The sequence below is a fragment of the Adiantum capillus-veneris genome, chromosome 3 (genome assembly GCF_014529385.1).
Source record: "Adiantum capillus-veneris isolate H3 chromosome 3, ASM1452938v2, whole genome shotgun sequence".
NCBI lineage: Eukaryota > Viridiplantae > Streptophyta > Polypodiopsida > Polypodiales > Pteridaceae > Adiantum > Adiantum capillus-veneris.
This window is the reverse complement of record NC_140933.1, coordinates 157255162-157267824: the sequence shown is the minus strand read 5'-3', so window position 1 is coordinate 157267824 and position 12663 is coordinate 157255162.

Below are 12663 nucleotides of genomic sequence, written 5' to 3'. Positions count from 1 at the left end.
GCCTTGACTAACAGTATCTTCGTGCATCTTATTGCCGATAAGAGCATCCCGAATAATCCCAAAATTACCCAGCTAAGCAGCGCCGACAACTGGCACCAGACTCTGCCTGCCAAGCCGTAAATCCCTTTAGACTTCTCAAACTGCATAGAACGCATACGAACCCTACTGAGGAGGTCAAAATTCTCAGATGGCATTCCGATCCAACGGACCGGACTGGCACGGAACCGGCCCCCGGCGAATCTTTAACGGCTAATATCTGGGCGATCGGAACTCCGATCACTGATCTGAAAATACCGACGCGCTCCACAAAGTGAGCACCTAAAGCCCGTACATTCATTTCATTTCTGTTACCTTAGTTGCAGTTTCCCAATCCGGTACGGATTTGCAATCGACTCAAACTTCAATATTCCATAACTTCTTCACCGTAGCTCCAATGTAAAGACAGGCCGGCAGAGCACTTCAAGCACTACAGTTCTAGATAATAAACTCCTATCTGAGATCACTTCAAGCATAATCATTTTTGGTATCATTAAGGCATCTGTTGGCCCTTTTTAGCCGCATCTGGCATACATTAATCATTAAACTTGGCCTGTTAAGAAGCCCCATCACTGACCATTAATCAAGTAGGCTTTCAATAGGCTTGATGTGCATCTTGTTGGCATATTTCTTAGCATAGGTGCGGAGCCGCACGACACCAGTATTGCAAAGCAGCACCAAGACAGTAACTCTAGTAAAAATTTACTCAAAAACTTATTCATTTAAAATTCCAATATTCTGGGGGTACAACATCCCTCCCTCCAGCAAGAGTTTACTCCTCCCGTTTTTGCCTAGTTGCCCATACAACTAGGTTGTCCACCGCTTAACGAAGAGTCGTGGACTTCCATCGCTTAACCAGCAGTCGTGGATATCCACCGCTTAACGAGCAGTCGTGGATTCAAGAGCCTTTAACCAGGAACTCTAGCTCCTGCAAATAACTTCACGAGCTGTCCCGTGTGATCAAGAGGGGGTTCGGACTAGATCAACATTGGAATTGAAAATGAACTAGCTGAGCTAAATTTTCCCTAGCAAACATTCTTTCCTAGCTGAAGCAGTATATCCAACAACCATTCTTTTCTACTTAAGAATTAATATACATTTCAATTCAATGCCGTGATCTCCGTTGGATTTCTTCTACATGTTTAGGGATATGTTCTTTCCTAACTTATCGGATACAATGTTAACTTAAACAAAACTTGAATTAAAAATGTGACCTACCTCCACAATTTCCTCGTCATTGCTCCGTGAGTTGGCCAGTACTTGGTCGACCATGGCAGCCTTTCCCTTCCCATTCGTGTTGCTTGTCCTAGCCTCGCGGTCATGGGAACCACCGAAATGAGTTCTCTTTATCGGGGCCATTTTATACTCACTACTTAAATTGACAACTTGGGAAAAAAAAGAGCTAATATTCGAGAGCAACATACGACCAAAATGATAGATTAGTTTCAATAAGCAAATCCCTTTATACGAGAGGTTTGATTACTTCAAGACATAGAGATTTCTGATAGCTTACCTCTTCTATGGGAATTGGCCCTAAGGTTAATTATTTGGCCTAGATAGTTAAGAATTTCAGGTTTCTTCTCAATCTATTTACTAGAGATGAATTCGGCATGCTTAATCACTTCCTAATGCAAGTAAAGGTTTGCAGTTTTACCGTATGCATTGGTGAGAGGGTTTCTCCCTTCCTAGTGATTAATGATGGATTAATTTCACTAATTACATCCTAATCTATGAGCTAATTGATTCTAATTTAGTTGTTTAAACATTGTGTGGCAATAGAAAGCAGATGACCATCTCTACCTCAATGCCGACTTGTTCTTAATTACAATGGTGACTAGCGGTTGATTCCTTAATCATGCATTAATCTATGATTAAGAGAGACTAACTGCTTGCACAATTACTAATTAGATTAAGATTTATGCACTAGATCAATGATACGGAGAATTAGAGAGTATCCATTGAGTAATTTAGCTAGGGTTGTGCACAATAGATGCAGGATTAAGAGAATATTGGAGAGAATTGCAACAAGCATGAATTAAATTGGATATTACCGAGATTAGGCTGAATTCCTCTCGAAATTCTGATGCATTGGACTCCTCGAGACGAGAAACGAGCAGCACTTTCTCCTTAGCTCTTGTTCCAAAGACTATGTCTGCCGGCAACACCTCCCCAAGGTACGTGTGTGTGTAGGAGTGTGTGTGTGTACTTAGTGTGTGTGCGAGCATATATGTGTGCTTGTGTGTGTGTGAGCATACTCTTATATAGGCTCTCCCAAGCTGAAAATCGAACCAGGCTGCTAAATACATCTGAGGGAGTACTCACCTCATGCAAGGCAACTTAGTTACATGCTTACCAAGTGTCCAGTTAACTTAGTCTAACTGATTCTCACACTCTCTCTCAAGCATGGCAAGTCTCTCATAAGTCCCTAGAGGTGTGAGGGCACCCCCTAACTGCTAAAGCAAACTCCTAGTGGCCTGGGACTTGTTCCCACACAGCCCTCGAGCCCCGATGCTCCCCGCATAGCCTTAGGAAATTTTGACTTTAGGCTAAAACGGGCGATACGAATCGGAATTTAATGTCGTAAATTGCTATACTAAGCTCTAAATAAGGTGTACGTGTCCGAGTACCTGCCATATTTAGCAGCCCTCGGTGTTCGAAAATGCATCTTTTTTCAAATTTGGGGTAGGGGTGCAGTTTTTCGAGACGGTCAAAACTGACGGGTCGGGTGACCAAAAACTTACTATTTTTGAAAAATTTCCAAAAAATATTTTATTTTACTTTTGGAAGCTTTATGACATTCTAAACATCATGGCATCGACCGATTTTGGAAAACTGCTAAAAATAGTAACTATCTCCATTATGATTGTTTCATGGTACAATGGTGTTCTTTTAGCTTGGGGTTAGAGACCTTACAAAAGCACCTTTTGAGATCATTGAGGGAAGACCTAAAAGTCCCTTGCTACTCAAAATACATGAGAAGATCTTTGCCACCGATGAGTATAGCCGTGAACTACAAGAATCTTTATAAAAGATTAAGGAGGTACATCCATATCTCAACAAAGGCAAAACGCTGGTGCTGACAAGCACAGAAGGGCCTTAACATTCAAAGAAAATGACTGGGTCTTGGTTAAGTTATTTAAGCCTTGATTAAGGCAAACCACGGGCAAAAATCCTACCGGCCATCGAAATTATTATGCTAAGCTAGAAAAAAGATACTAGCTAGGGCTGGAGGGGTCCAATCAGCTTCAAGCATGAGCTACAAGGGGGGGTTGACCAAAGCAAGCTAGGGGGTTGCTTAGGGGGTATACACTTCCACACACACTCACACACACTCTCATTATGCATTGTGCAAAGTGCAAGAGCTCCCTCTCCTTCTCCAAGCAAATAGAGGTTAAGAGCCTACACCAACACTCTTGGCTATGGAGTGCAAATCCAACCAAGAGACATGTTTCAATGCTTAAGCTTGCCATCTTCTCCATCTTGCTATTATGTATGCTAGCAAGAAGAGTTATAATAAGTGAGGAACTGATTCTTTCTCCTATGAAATGTTTCTTCTTCCTCTTCCCTACCCTCATTCCCTACTAGCTCTCTCCACCTTCGAAGGTGTTTGAGGTCTTGGGACTGAGGCTTGGGATAGTTAAATCTTTCTTCAAAGTTTATGTTATGCTTGTGATGCATGAAGCTTTCCATCTTTATTGCATCACCTAGGTCACAAGGAGCACAAAGACTGTATTGTAACAAGTCTCTCTCAATGGGAGAAATCATAATACAAATGCCTATTGGAGGGGGGACCGGCTCCACATAATCCGGTCCTCAACTGTTGTCATGTTCTCTAAATTCTCTCTCTGGCAAAAGCATTGTTCATGCCAAGTTAACTAATTGCTATGTTTATGTTTTTATCTTCAACTATGTTCACCCGCTATGCTCACAAAGTAATTTCTTAAAAGTATTCTCATTAATTTTCGCTACTCTCAATTCACATAGGCCAATTCCATTACAGGAATTGGGTACTTTGAAAGTAAGTATGCTTTGTTTTCTCAAAGTACCCTTAATAGGTTGGTACTTTGAAAGTACCTTTGCTCTATTGTTCAAAGTATCATTCATGTGTGAGTGCTCTTTGAAAGTACATATGTATTATTTTTGCAAAGTACCTTTTATATGTGCTTTATAAACCTTAGGGGCTCACTTTAAAAGTACCTATGATTTGTACTCTATGCTTGCCCTTGGTACTGTCATGGGTACTTGATGTGTACCCTTGGTGCATTTTTTGAATGTACTTGCAATGGGTGGTTTGAATGTACCTTAGTACCTTGGTACTATATCTAAAAGTAATTATCATAGTTGATTTCATCTTTACCACATGATGTAACATAAACTTATTTTCCATTTGTTGTGCAAAAAGAATTGGTTTACTTGGAAGCATCAGGCTGTCCCTATGCTACTCAAGTCAAATTTTGTGAGAGCTTGCTAGAGCAACAAAGGTGACTCAATGTTGCTACTTTCAATAGCAGATGAGGAGGGGAGTCACTTGTAGCATACCGCAATGACTATTGCAGGAGTATGTGTGGCATGCGGACTCCCATCCATGGCTTCTAATGTAGTATGTGTGTACACACTAGCATCTAGTGATGCATATCATGTTTTTTTGGTTGGGTTAAGCTAGAGATGTAATTCCTTCTTGTAAGCGAGTATTCTAGACTTAACAAAGGTGATTCTCCCTCTTGTAAGCAAGTATTCTAGACTCGACAAAGGTGATGCTCTTGCGTAATGGCTGGTTACTTATTCTCTAGGTCTCTATTGATTGTTTAAGTTTGTTCAGAACGTTTTCAAAATTTTTTGATTGCTACAAATTTTGTGTTGTAGTTGTAGGTTCGGTAATATGCCATGTGTTGCACCACTACTAGTTAAGGTGCCAAATGTGTTTGTTTATGCTACTCTAGACGCCCACACTGTGGACATTGGACACACACTTTGATGAACTTGTAGCTCTTGCTAGCGGAAAATTCTCTCATATGCCAAGTGAGAGCACTCCAACTATTGAGGTGGAGCCCTTTGTAAAGACAAAAGATGAGCTAGAAACAAGGGAAGGTGAACCAGTGGAAGATATTGACATTGAGATGATAGAGCTTGTAGCACAAGAGGGTGTGGATGTGGTGTTGCATAGAGAGGGATATTTAAATTCCCCTATCTTCCTTATTGATATGATGAAGAACTCAAAGAAGCGCAAGAAACTCAAGGATGGTAAGTGCCTGAGGGGTTCACCTTTCAAAAATGCCTATAGCATGTGCGTTCAAGAGGTAATTTTTAAACCCCTCTACACACACACACACACACACACACACACACACACACACACACACACACACACACACACACACACACACACACACACACTTCATCATGAATTAAAAGATCCCTCTTCCTTCAAAAACCATTAATTTTCTTTTAATTTTCCATTTTTGAACCCCTCTTGTACATATAATTTTGTGACTCTTTGGTATATAAAAAACCCCTCTTGGTTAACTCACTTGCTACACTTACATATTTTAAGGTGGACCCCCCCACGGGTAAGTGGTTTTGTCTATAGGACCTAGCACCTTATAGGCATTGAGTGATTATCATTGACATGCATGTTTAGGATGCAACTAGACATTATAAAAAGCATAATAATAAAAAATAGCACGCTCAAAGCAACAAGATAACAAGGTTTAAGGAGGAGAGTGATGGTGAGACCTCCTTTACTCATGAATTGTTCATGAATTTCATCTCAGCATATAGAGGAATTTTGCACAATCATATCATTGATGCGATCATATTTGTAGCTCATGTCATGCTTTCTAGCATGTAAGCTAGTTGGGTTTTGGTTTTAGGTGGAGATGTAGAAGCAAAGAGCAAGGAAGTGCCAAAATTGGCACCTCCTCTAAAAGACACCCCCCAAAAAAGTACTCCCCTCCAAAATCCTTGTAGTGTTTCCCTCCAAAGCTTGGTGTATGCAAGAAATTGTGACATTATAGGTGTATAGTGTCTTCACTCTCTTGTAATGACGAGAATCTTTGATTCTTGATTGCCTTTGTCTTGTGCATATACATTGAGCCAAAATTGTGGTAGTTTTTAGGTACCCCTTTGTTCCCAAGGATGAAAAAAAGTTCCTTGATTGGGCTGTGAGGTAGGAAGAAATATATATTTAGAGTTTAGCTATGCTAGAAAGAGTGAAAGAGTGGTCCATAGAGGTTTTATGGGGATCTGTGACTACTTTAGCAGATGTGATGGACAACAACTTTGCAATGTAGGAACATTTTGCATGGCAAGTGGAAAACCAAAAAGTTTCAAGACTACATAATTTTCTAGTGTTGGCACATTGATAATATACAGTATTGGTTGACAATAGCAATTATAAATTCCATTGTAATCCTCTTGGTTTGCACATCATTGTACCTACGATAGAGGATTGGAAAACTGGTAATTTCTCACCAAGTGACAACCTTCAATTATACCTTCAAGACTGTGGTGTCTACATCAAAGGACAAGTATGTGACACAAGCACTATAAGAAGGTGGAAAGAAGACCCCGTATTAGGGATACTTGATAGGGTACCGACTGATACCAATGCTTTTTAGGTGGTAGTATCCTTGCAATGTCATGGGAGAGACCTTTTCGAGAAATGAACGTAATTTTTGGGTGCTAAGCTTTGTAACAAACCCTTGTATAAGAAGACCTGTCTTTACAACTAAATTTTTGTAAGCTAACACTCCATATAAAGCCATGTATATGTCTACTTTCCATGATGGATTTTTTTTTGTGTGGAAAAAAAGTACTCACTATCCTACAAGTAGGATGTGAGTAATATAGAGGTTCAATTTATGATATATTCCATTGTCACTTGCATTGTTTCTCTAGAATCAATTTATGTTCTGTTGTTGTGTGTCAAACTATGGTTGTGGATGTTATGTATTGAAGTCAAATAGGTAAATTCTAGTTTATGTTTAGTTGTTGTGTGTCAAACTCTAGTTGTGGATGTTATGTGTTGAAGTCAAATAGGTAGATTCTAGCTTATAAGACCAGGCTATGTTTCAAGTTTGCAGGTTTCTTGTCATTGCACCAATGCTATGTTTTAGCATTGCAGACCTACAAAAGTCCTATGAAAGAACCAACCTTGGTAGAGTATCTCATGTGTAGACAAATACTTAAAAAGGGACTCTAAAACCACCCTCAGTAGTAGTTTAAGCACCATATATACAAAAAAGTACTTATAAAGGGTGTCGAGAGACCACCAAAAATGATAACTTAAAGTACCTAATTTGTAGATAGATACTAGCCAATGTACTTGTAGTACCTAATCTATAGATTGCTACATGTAAAACGGCACTTCAAAACTACCATTAGATACTTTGAGACTACCCAAAAATCCCCTTCAAGTACGTGAGCTAGAAGTCAGGTACTTAGAACCACCAATAGTAAGTATCAATGTACCTTAAAGTACATTGGTTAGGTGCATTATCTATGACAATGGCTGTCACATTTTATGTCCCCCTGCTCTTCAGATTGAACATTCATATATACTAGCAAGATATCTACTAGTTTTCTCTTTCAAGGATGTGTCGATCGCTTCAAGAAAAATGGATCCTCTTGGACAAATCAACATCACATTAATCAATGGTTTCTTTTGACAATTTGTCCAACCATCTAGAGAACTTGTGTATCCATAGTATGACACATAATCAAGATTTGTGCACTTTAAAATATTCTTCCATGTAGCTTTCACTTTATCTAAATATTCTGTACGGATCTCATATAATCAATTACCACAAAACCCTTCTTTGTTGTGCTCATTAAGAAATATTTGAAGATAGGATTTTGAATGACATTAAAAGGAAATTCCACATGCAAAAAATGCTTGCATCCACCTAAGATGGAGTTCAAGTAGCCATTGTTTATGAAATGCATGCTGCAAAGTAGAATCACTTGGTGAAGGTTCTCCTGCAATCCTTACTTCACTTCGGCTTATGTTAGCAAATCTTGTGGTGGGATTATAGCTACCAGCCCTAGCAAAGGATGAATGACACCCTCCTTGATTATAAGCACGGGTTGAGGGAGGGTTTTGATCATTCTCGAGTGTCATCTCCACGTCCCTAGCCATAGATGGAGCCATCATTTTGGGACCACACTTTTTTTTCCCTCAAGATGTACTATCTTTGCCTTGAGGCCCACTTAGGAAATTTTTCTTCAATACCTCTAGGGGGTTTTTGCAAGCTGCCATGATTCCAGGAATTTTGAACACATGTTCTGGTCGTAGGTCTTACACCTCAACTTTGATGTAGTCTTTCCACTGACCAATTCATCTACGTAGATCTACTCATATCCTTTCACCATCTTCTTAAGATTTGAAAACTCAAACAACACTACTTACTAAATACACACCTACGTAGCTCCACTCATATCCTTTCACCATCTCCTTAAGATTTGCAAACTCAAACAACACTACTTACTAAATACACATCTAAAATCAAACTCTCATACCATTTACATTACTTTATTTGCTATCATTTCCAAAACACATAAATTTTTAACCTTTTAAATTTTTAAATACCGAAAACAAGTTTTTTTCAAGTGTGAGCTTTCACTCTATACCTGAATCATGATAAAAAATTACTTAATCTATCTCAATAACTTCCAAGTGTGACTAAACTCTACACAAAGCAAGATATCTTTAAAAATCCTACCTAAATTACGTGCAAGTGTGAGTGTAACTCTACAAGTGGCAAGCAATCATAATTCGCCACTTATCTAAATATCTTCTAGGTGTGATAATACCTCTAGACAAAGCAAGAGATTATTATTTAATCTACCTAAATTGCCTCCAATGTGAGTATTACTCTATACATGACAAACAATAATTAGATAAATCTAACCTAAGTTAGTTCCAGGTGTGAACATAGTTCAACACAAAGAAAGTTGATATGTTTTTTGGTGTTGGAAAGTTCACCTAAAGATGAGATAAGGGGAAAGAGAGATCAAATAGAATGCGAAAAACAATCCATTTTCACGTATATAAATGACTATATTTTGATCAAAATATTATGTCAATCAAAATAATAAGAAATTATACGATAGAGTGTTTTTGCTGATGTGACACCATATAATACGACCAAATAAAGGTAGGTATCATATAATACACCCATGTAAAGTGTATTATACGTACACCGTATAACGTACAGTTTGATGACCTGTGAAGTGCCATTGTGGATAATTATTGTAAACTATCTTTTGAAGGGAAACAAGTGATGTATATTGGTCTTTACAGAGATAATTCATATACTAAGCGAAAAAAAACGAGCGTATTAGTTTTTTGAGTGAAATGTTATGAGAATTGTAACACAAAATGCCTCCTTCAGTTACATAAGCTAGAAAAATGAAGCAAGTATCAATGGTAGCCCTACCATAATGTGATTTCTTGCATGGTGAGTGGCAATAAGATGAGGATATGGAGCAACCACAACGATATGAGGATGTGAGACATGAGTATATATGTAAGTTGAGAAAGACACTTTATGTGATGAAGCAAGCACCTAGAGCTTGGCACGAGAGGATTGCAACCTATTTGATCACTATTGGTTTTACATGTCTGATGCAGATCACTCCTTATATGTGTGGGGGAACAAGGTTGGTATTTTGATCATATGCATCCCCGGGGGGTTCACCTCAAATTATGTAAGTGTACCATGAGAGTTTATCTGAAGGGATTTTTAAATTTCAAAAAAGTACAAGAGGGGTTTAAAATGGAAATTTGAAAAGAAGTTACGGGTTTATGAAGAAGAAGGGTCATTTTATTCATGGTGAAGTATGTGTGTAGAGAGATTTTATAATTATCTTCTCAAAGCACGTGCTAAATGTATTTTTGGAAGGAAAATCCACCAAGTATGCATTTGTATGGATGATTCGATTATTGATGGCAATCATGAGATTTGAAGCTTGGTAAAGAGCCTCTTAGAGCAAGAGTTTGGTATAAAAAAATTGGGAGAGATTCATAAGTTTTTGGGCATTGAGATTTTATGCAAAAAAGGGGAGAAAATAGTGCATATGCCTAGCGCTTAGGCAATATATGTAGTGTACATGGTGGAAAATTATGGTATGTATGAGGTGACGTATCTAGAAACCCCATGCTCCAACTAGCCATCCCCCTCTATTATATAAATAGAGCCACCCCCATGCCAGTTTCCACTGGAGCATGCTCAGACCCTTCAACTCATATTACTCCCCCTTGGAGAAGCATTTTCATCCTCAAAAGAAAAAGTGTTCTTCTTAAGAAAATTTTCCAAGTGGCATCTTCTTCAAGTCTATCTTTCCACTTTGTCAACGTACATGATGAGTACATAAATCATGACAATTAAGAATGCACTCACGTTCATACAATTGGGTGGGAGATTCAATGAAATAAACCAAAGCCTGTCGATCAACTACATTGTCATCCCTATGCAAGCATTTACATAAACAAATTACATGAAAACTGGATGAATACGAGAGTGCATAGGTAAATAAACTTTGTAGGCAATTTGTCTATCTCGCTTGAGGATTTTGAATGGGTCGTAATATCTAGGAGAAAGCTAAAGTGCATGACCCATTTTTAGACTTTTTAAATGTTTTCAAGCACGTAAGAATACCTCTTCACCTTTTGTGAAAGTGACTTGGCTATGCTTCTCATCATAATACTTCCATTTGGAAGGGAATGGGGCCTAGGTGGGCCCCATTTTCTAAGTGGGCCCCATTCTCATTAGCATACTTCCATTAGGAAGTATGCTAATGGAAGGAAATGGGGCCTAGGTGGGCCTCTTTATTTGGTAAATTAAGGGGATCAAACCTTTACTAGTATTAAGAAATCAATCAAAGATAGCTTTTGAATTCAAACAGGTAAAATAACTAGTTTATTTGAATTTGAATTTTTCTCGCAAAATGAAATTTAAAATCTAGTGGGGTAAAACCATATCATGTAGCATAGCTATGAAAAGAGCTCAGCGTGTAGATCACAGATCTATAACATCCTCTCAAATTGGAAATCATATGTAGGAGTTACGAAAGGCAAAAATCATAACATCATCCACTTGCTTTTTGCGGAGAAAAGTACATCCTTTGACCACTATTACACACCCACCATTCTTGCACACATGGCATGCTCTTTTTTCTCAAAATGTTAATCACCTCCATAATCTCATGAAGAATTAAGAGGCTCTCTAGACCCCATCATCTTTCTAATGCTGTTTATCCTACGCTTATCTCTAACATTTTGACGTGAGCAATCTTCAACATATCCATATGATTTGGGATAAAGTCCTTGACTTGTTTAATTTTCTTGGTAGCCAACCCCACCATAATCGGTGATCTCTGTTGAAACTCTTACATGAGCATGAGGGGACTAAACAGAGTAGTTACATGCTTTGTATTATTACTTCAACATTGGAGGATAAGTAGAAGTCCGTCGGCTTTAAGATGCATAAAGTGGCACGAGAGGGGTACGTCCTTGACGGGATTATATTAAATATAGAGCAAGATGTGCAAACTCCACATTGTATGTTGTATGGGCTTTTTTTCTTTTCATGGGTACAACATACTGTGCATGATTTGCATGTGTATGCGTTAAAGTATTGCTATTCTCTACTAAGTTTTTTATCTTTATAAAATTGACTATAAGTTTTGTTTATGGGTTTGAGAGGGTTACTTATAACTAATCAACGAGGGACGCCTGATCAAAATACCATAAAGGAGGAAACAAAAATTTGTACACAACCAAAAAGGAGAAAGTGGTAATACTCTGGTTTACTTTTTCCTTTCTTGAGTCAATTTTACTGGCCTTTTCTTGCTCTAAAACTCACTTCAATTTTTTTGGATCAAATTTTTTTGGCTCATATATACTGGATCAAAATGTTCACTGTTTTCACTCTTACTTGTTACTTGCTTTTATTGATGCCTTGCTCTAACCTGTAGTGAAGCTATGCTCTAGCAATATTTCCAAATGATCATGTTTGCATTACTAGCTCTAACTTGGTTATGGTTGGTTCGTTTCTTTGACCTTCTGACTCTAATCCATCATATGATGCACTCCTTTTTGATAAATTTAACCTCTAACTTGGTTATGGTTGGTTCGCTACTTTCACCTTCTGACTTTGATCCATCATATGATGCACTCCTTTTTGATATATTTAACCTCTCAGCTAGGCCTTTGTGGAATTGAGTATGTCTTCACAATGCTAGTATCTAGCCTAGTTTTGATTCTACCTTTACTCATAGATGGTTGTTAGCTGGTCGCCACAATGGACGTTTGCAGCATAGCTTTTTGACACTAACATAATGTCAAGACTCAGAGAAAGTGACTCGGATGGGGCACGGAGACTCTATGAGATCGTCAATCTCACGAAGTGAACCTTAACAAGCAAACACACTAGCTCAACAAGCAAAACAACACTCAATGATCAGGGAAATCTACCTATGTCAATTCTCACAGCTGTTGGTCATCACGTCATTTCGGCACTCGAACGGACTCGAAATGCAACGAAACTTTAGGAGGAGGTCTAGGACACCTAGGGACACTATCCTAGCAAGTCTGGTTGCAATCCAACAAGGTACCAAAATCACGAT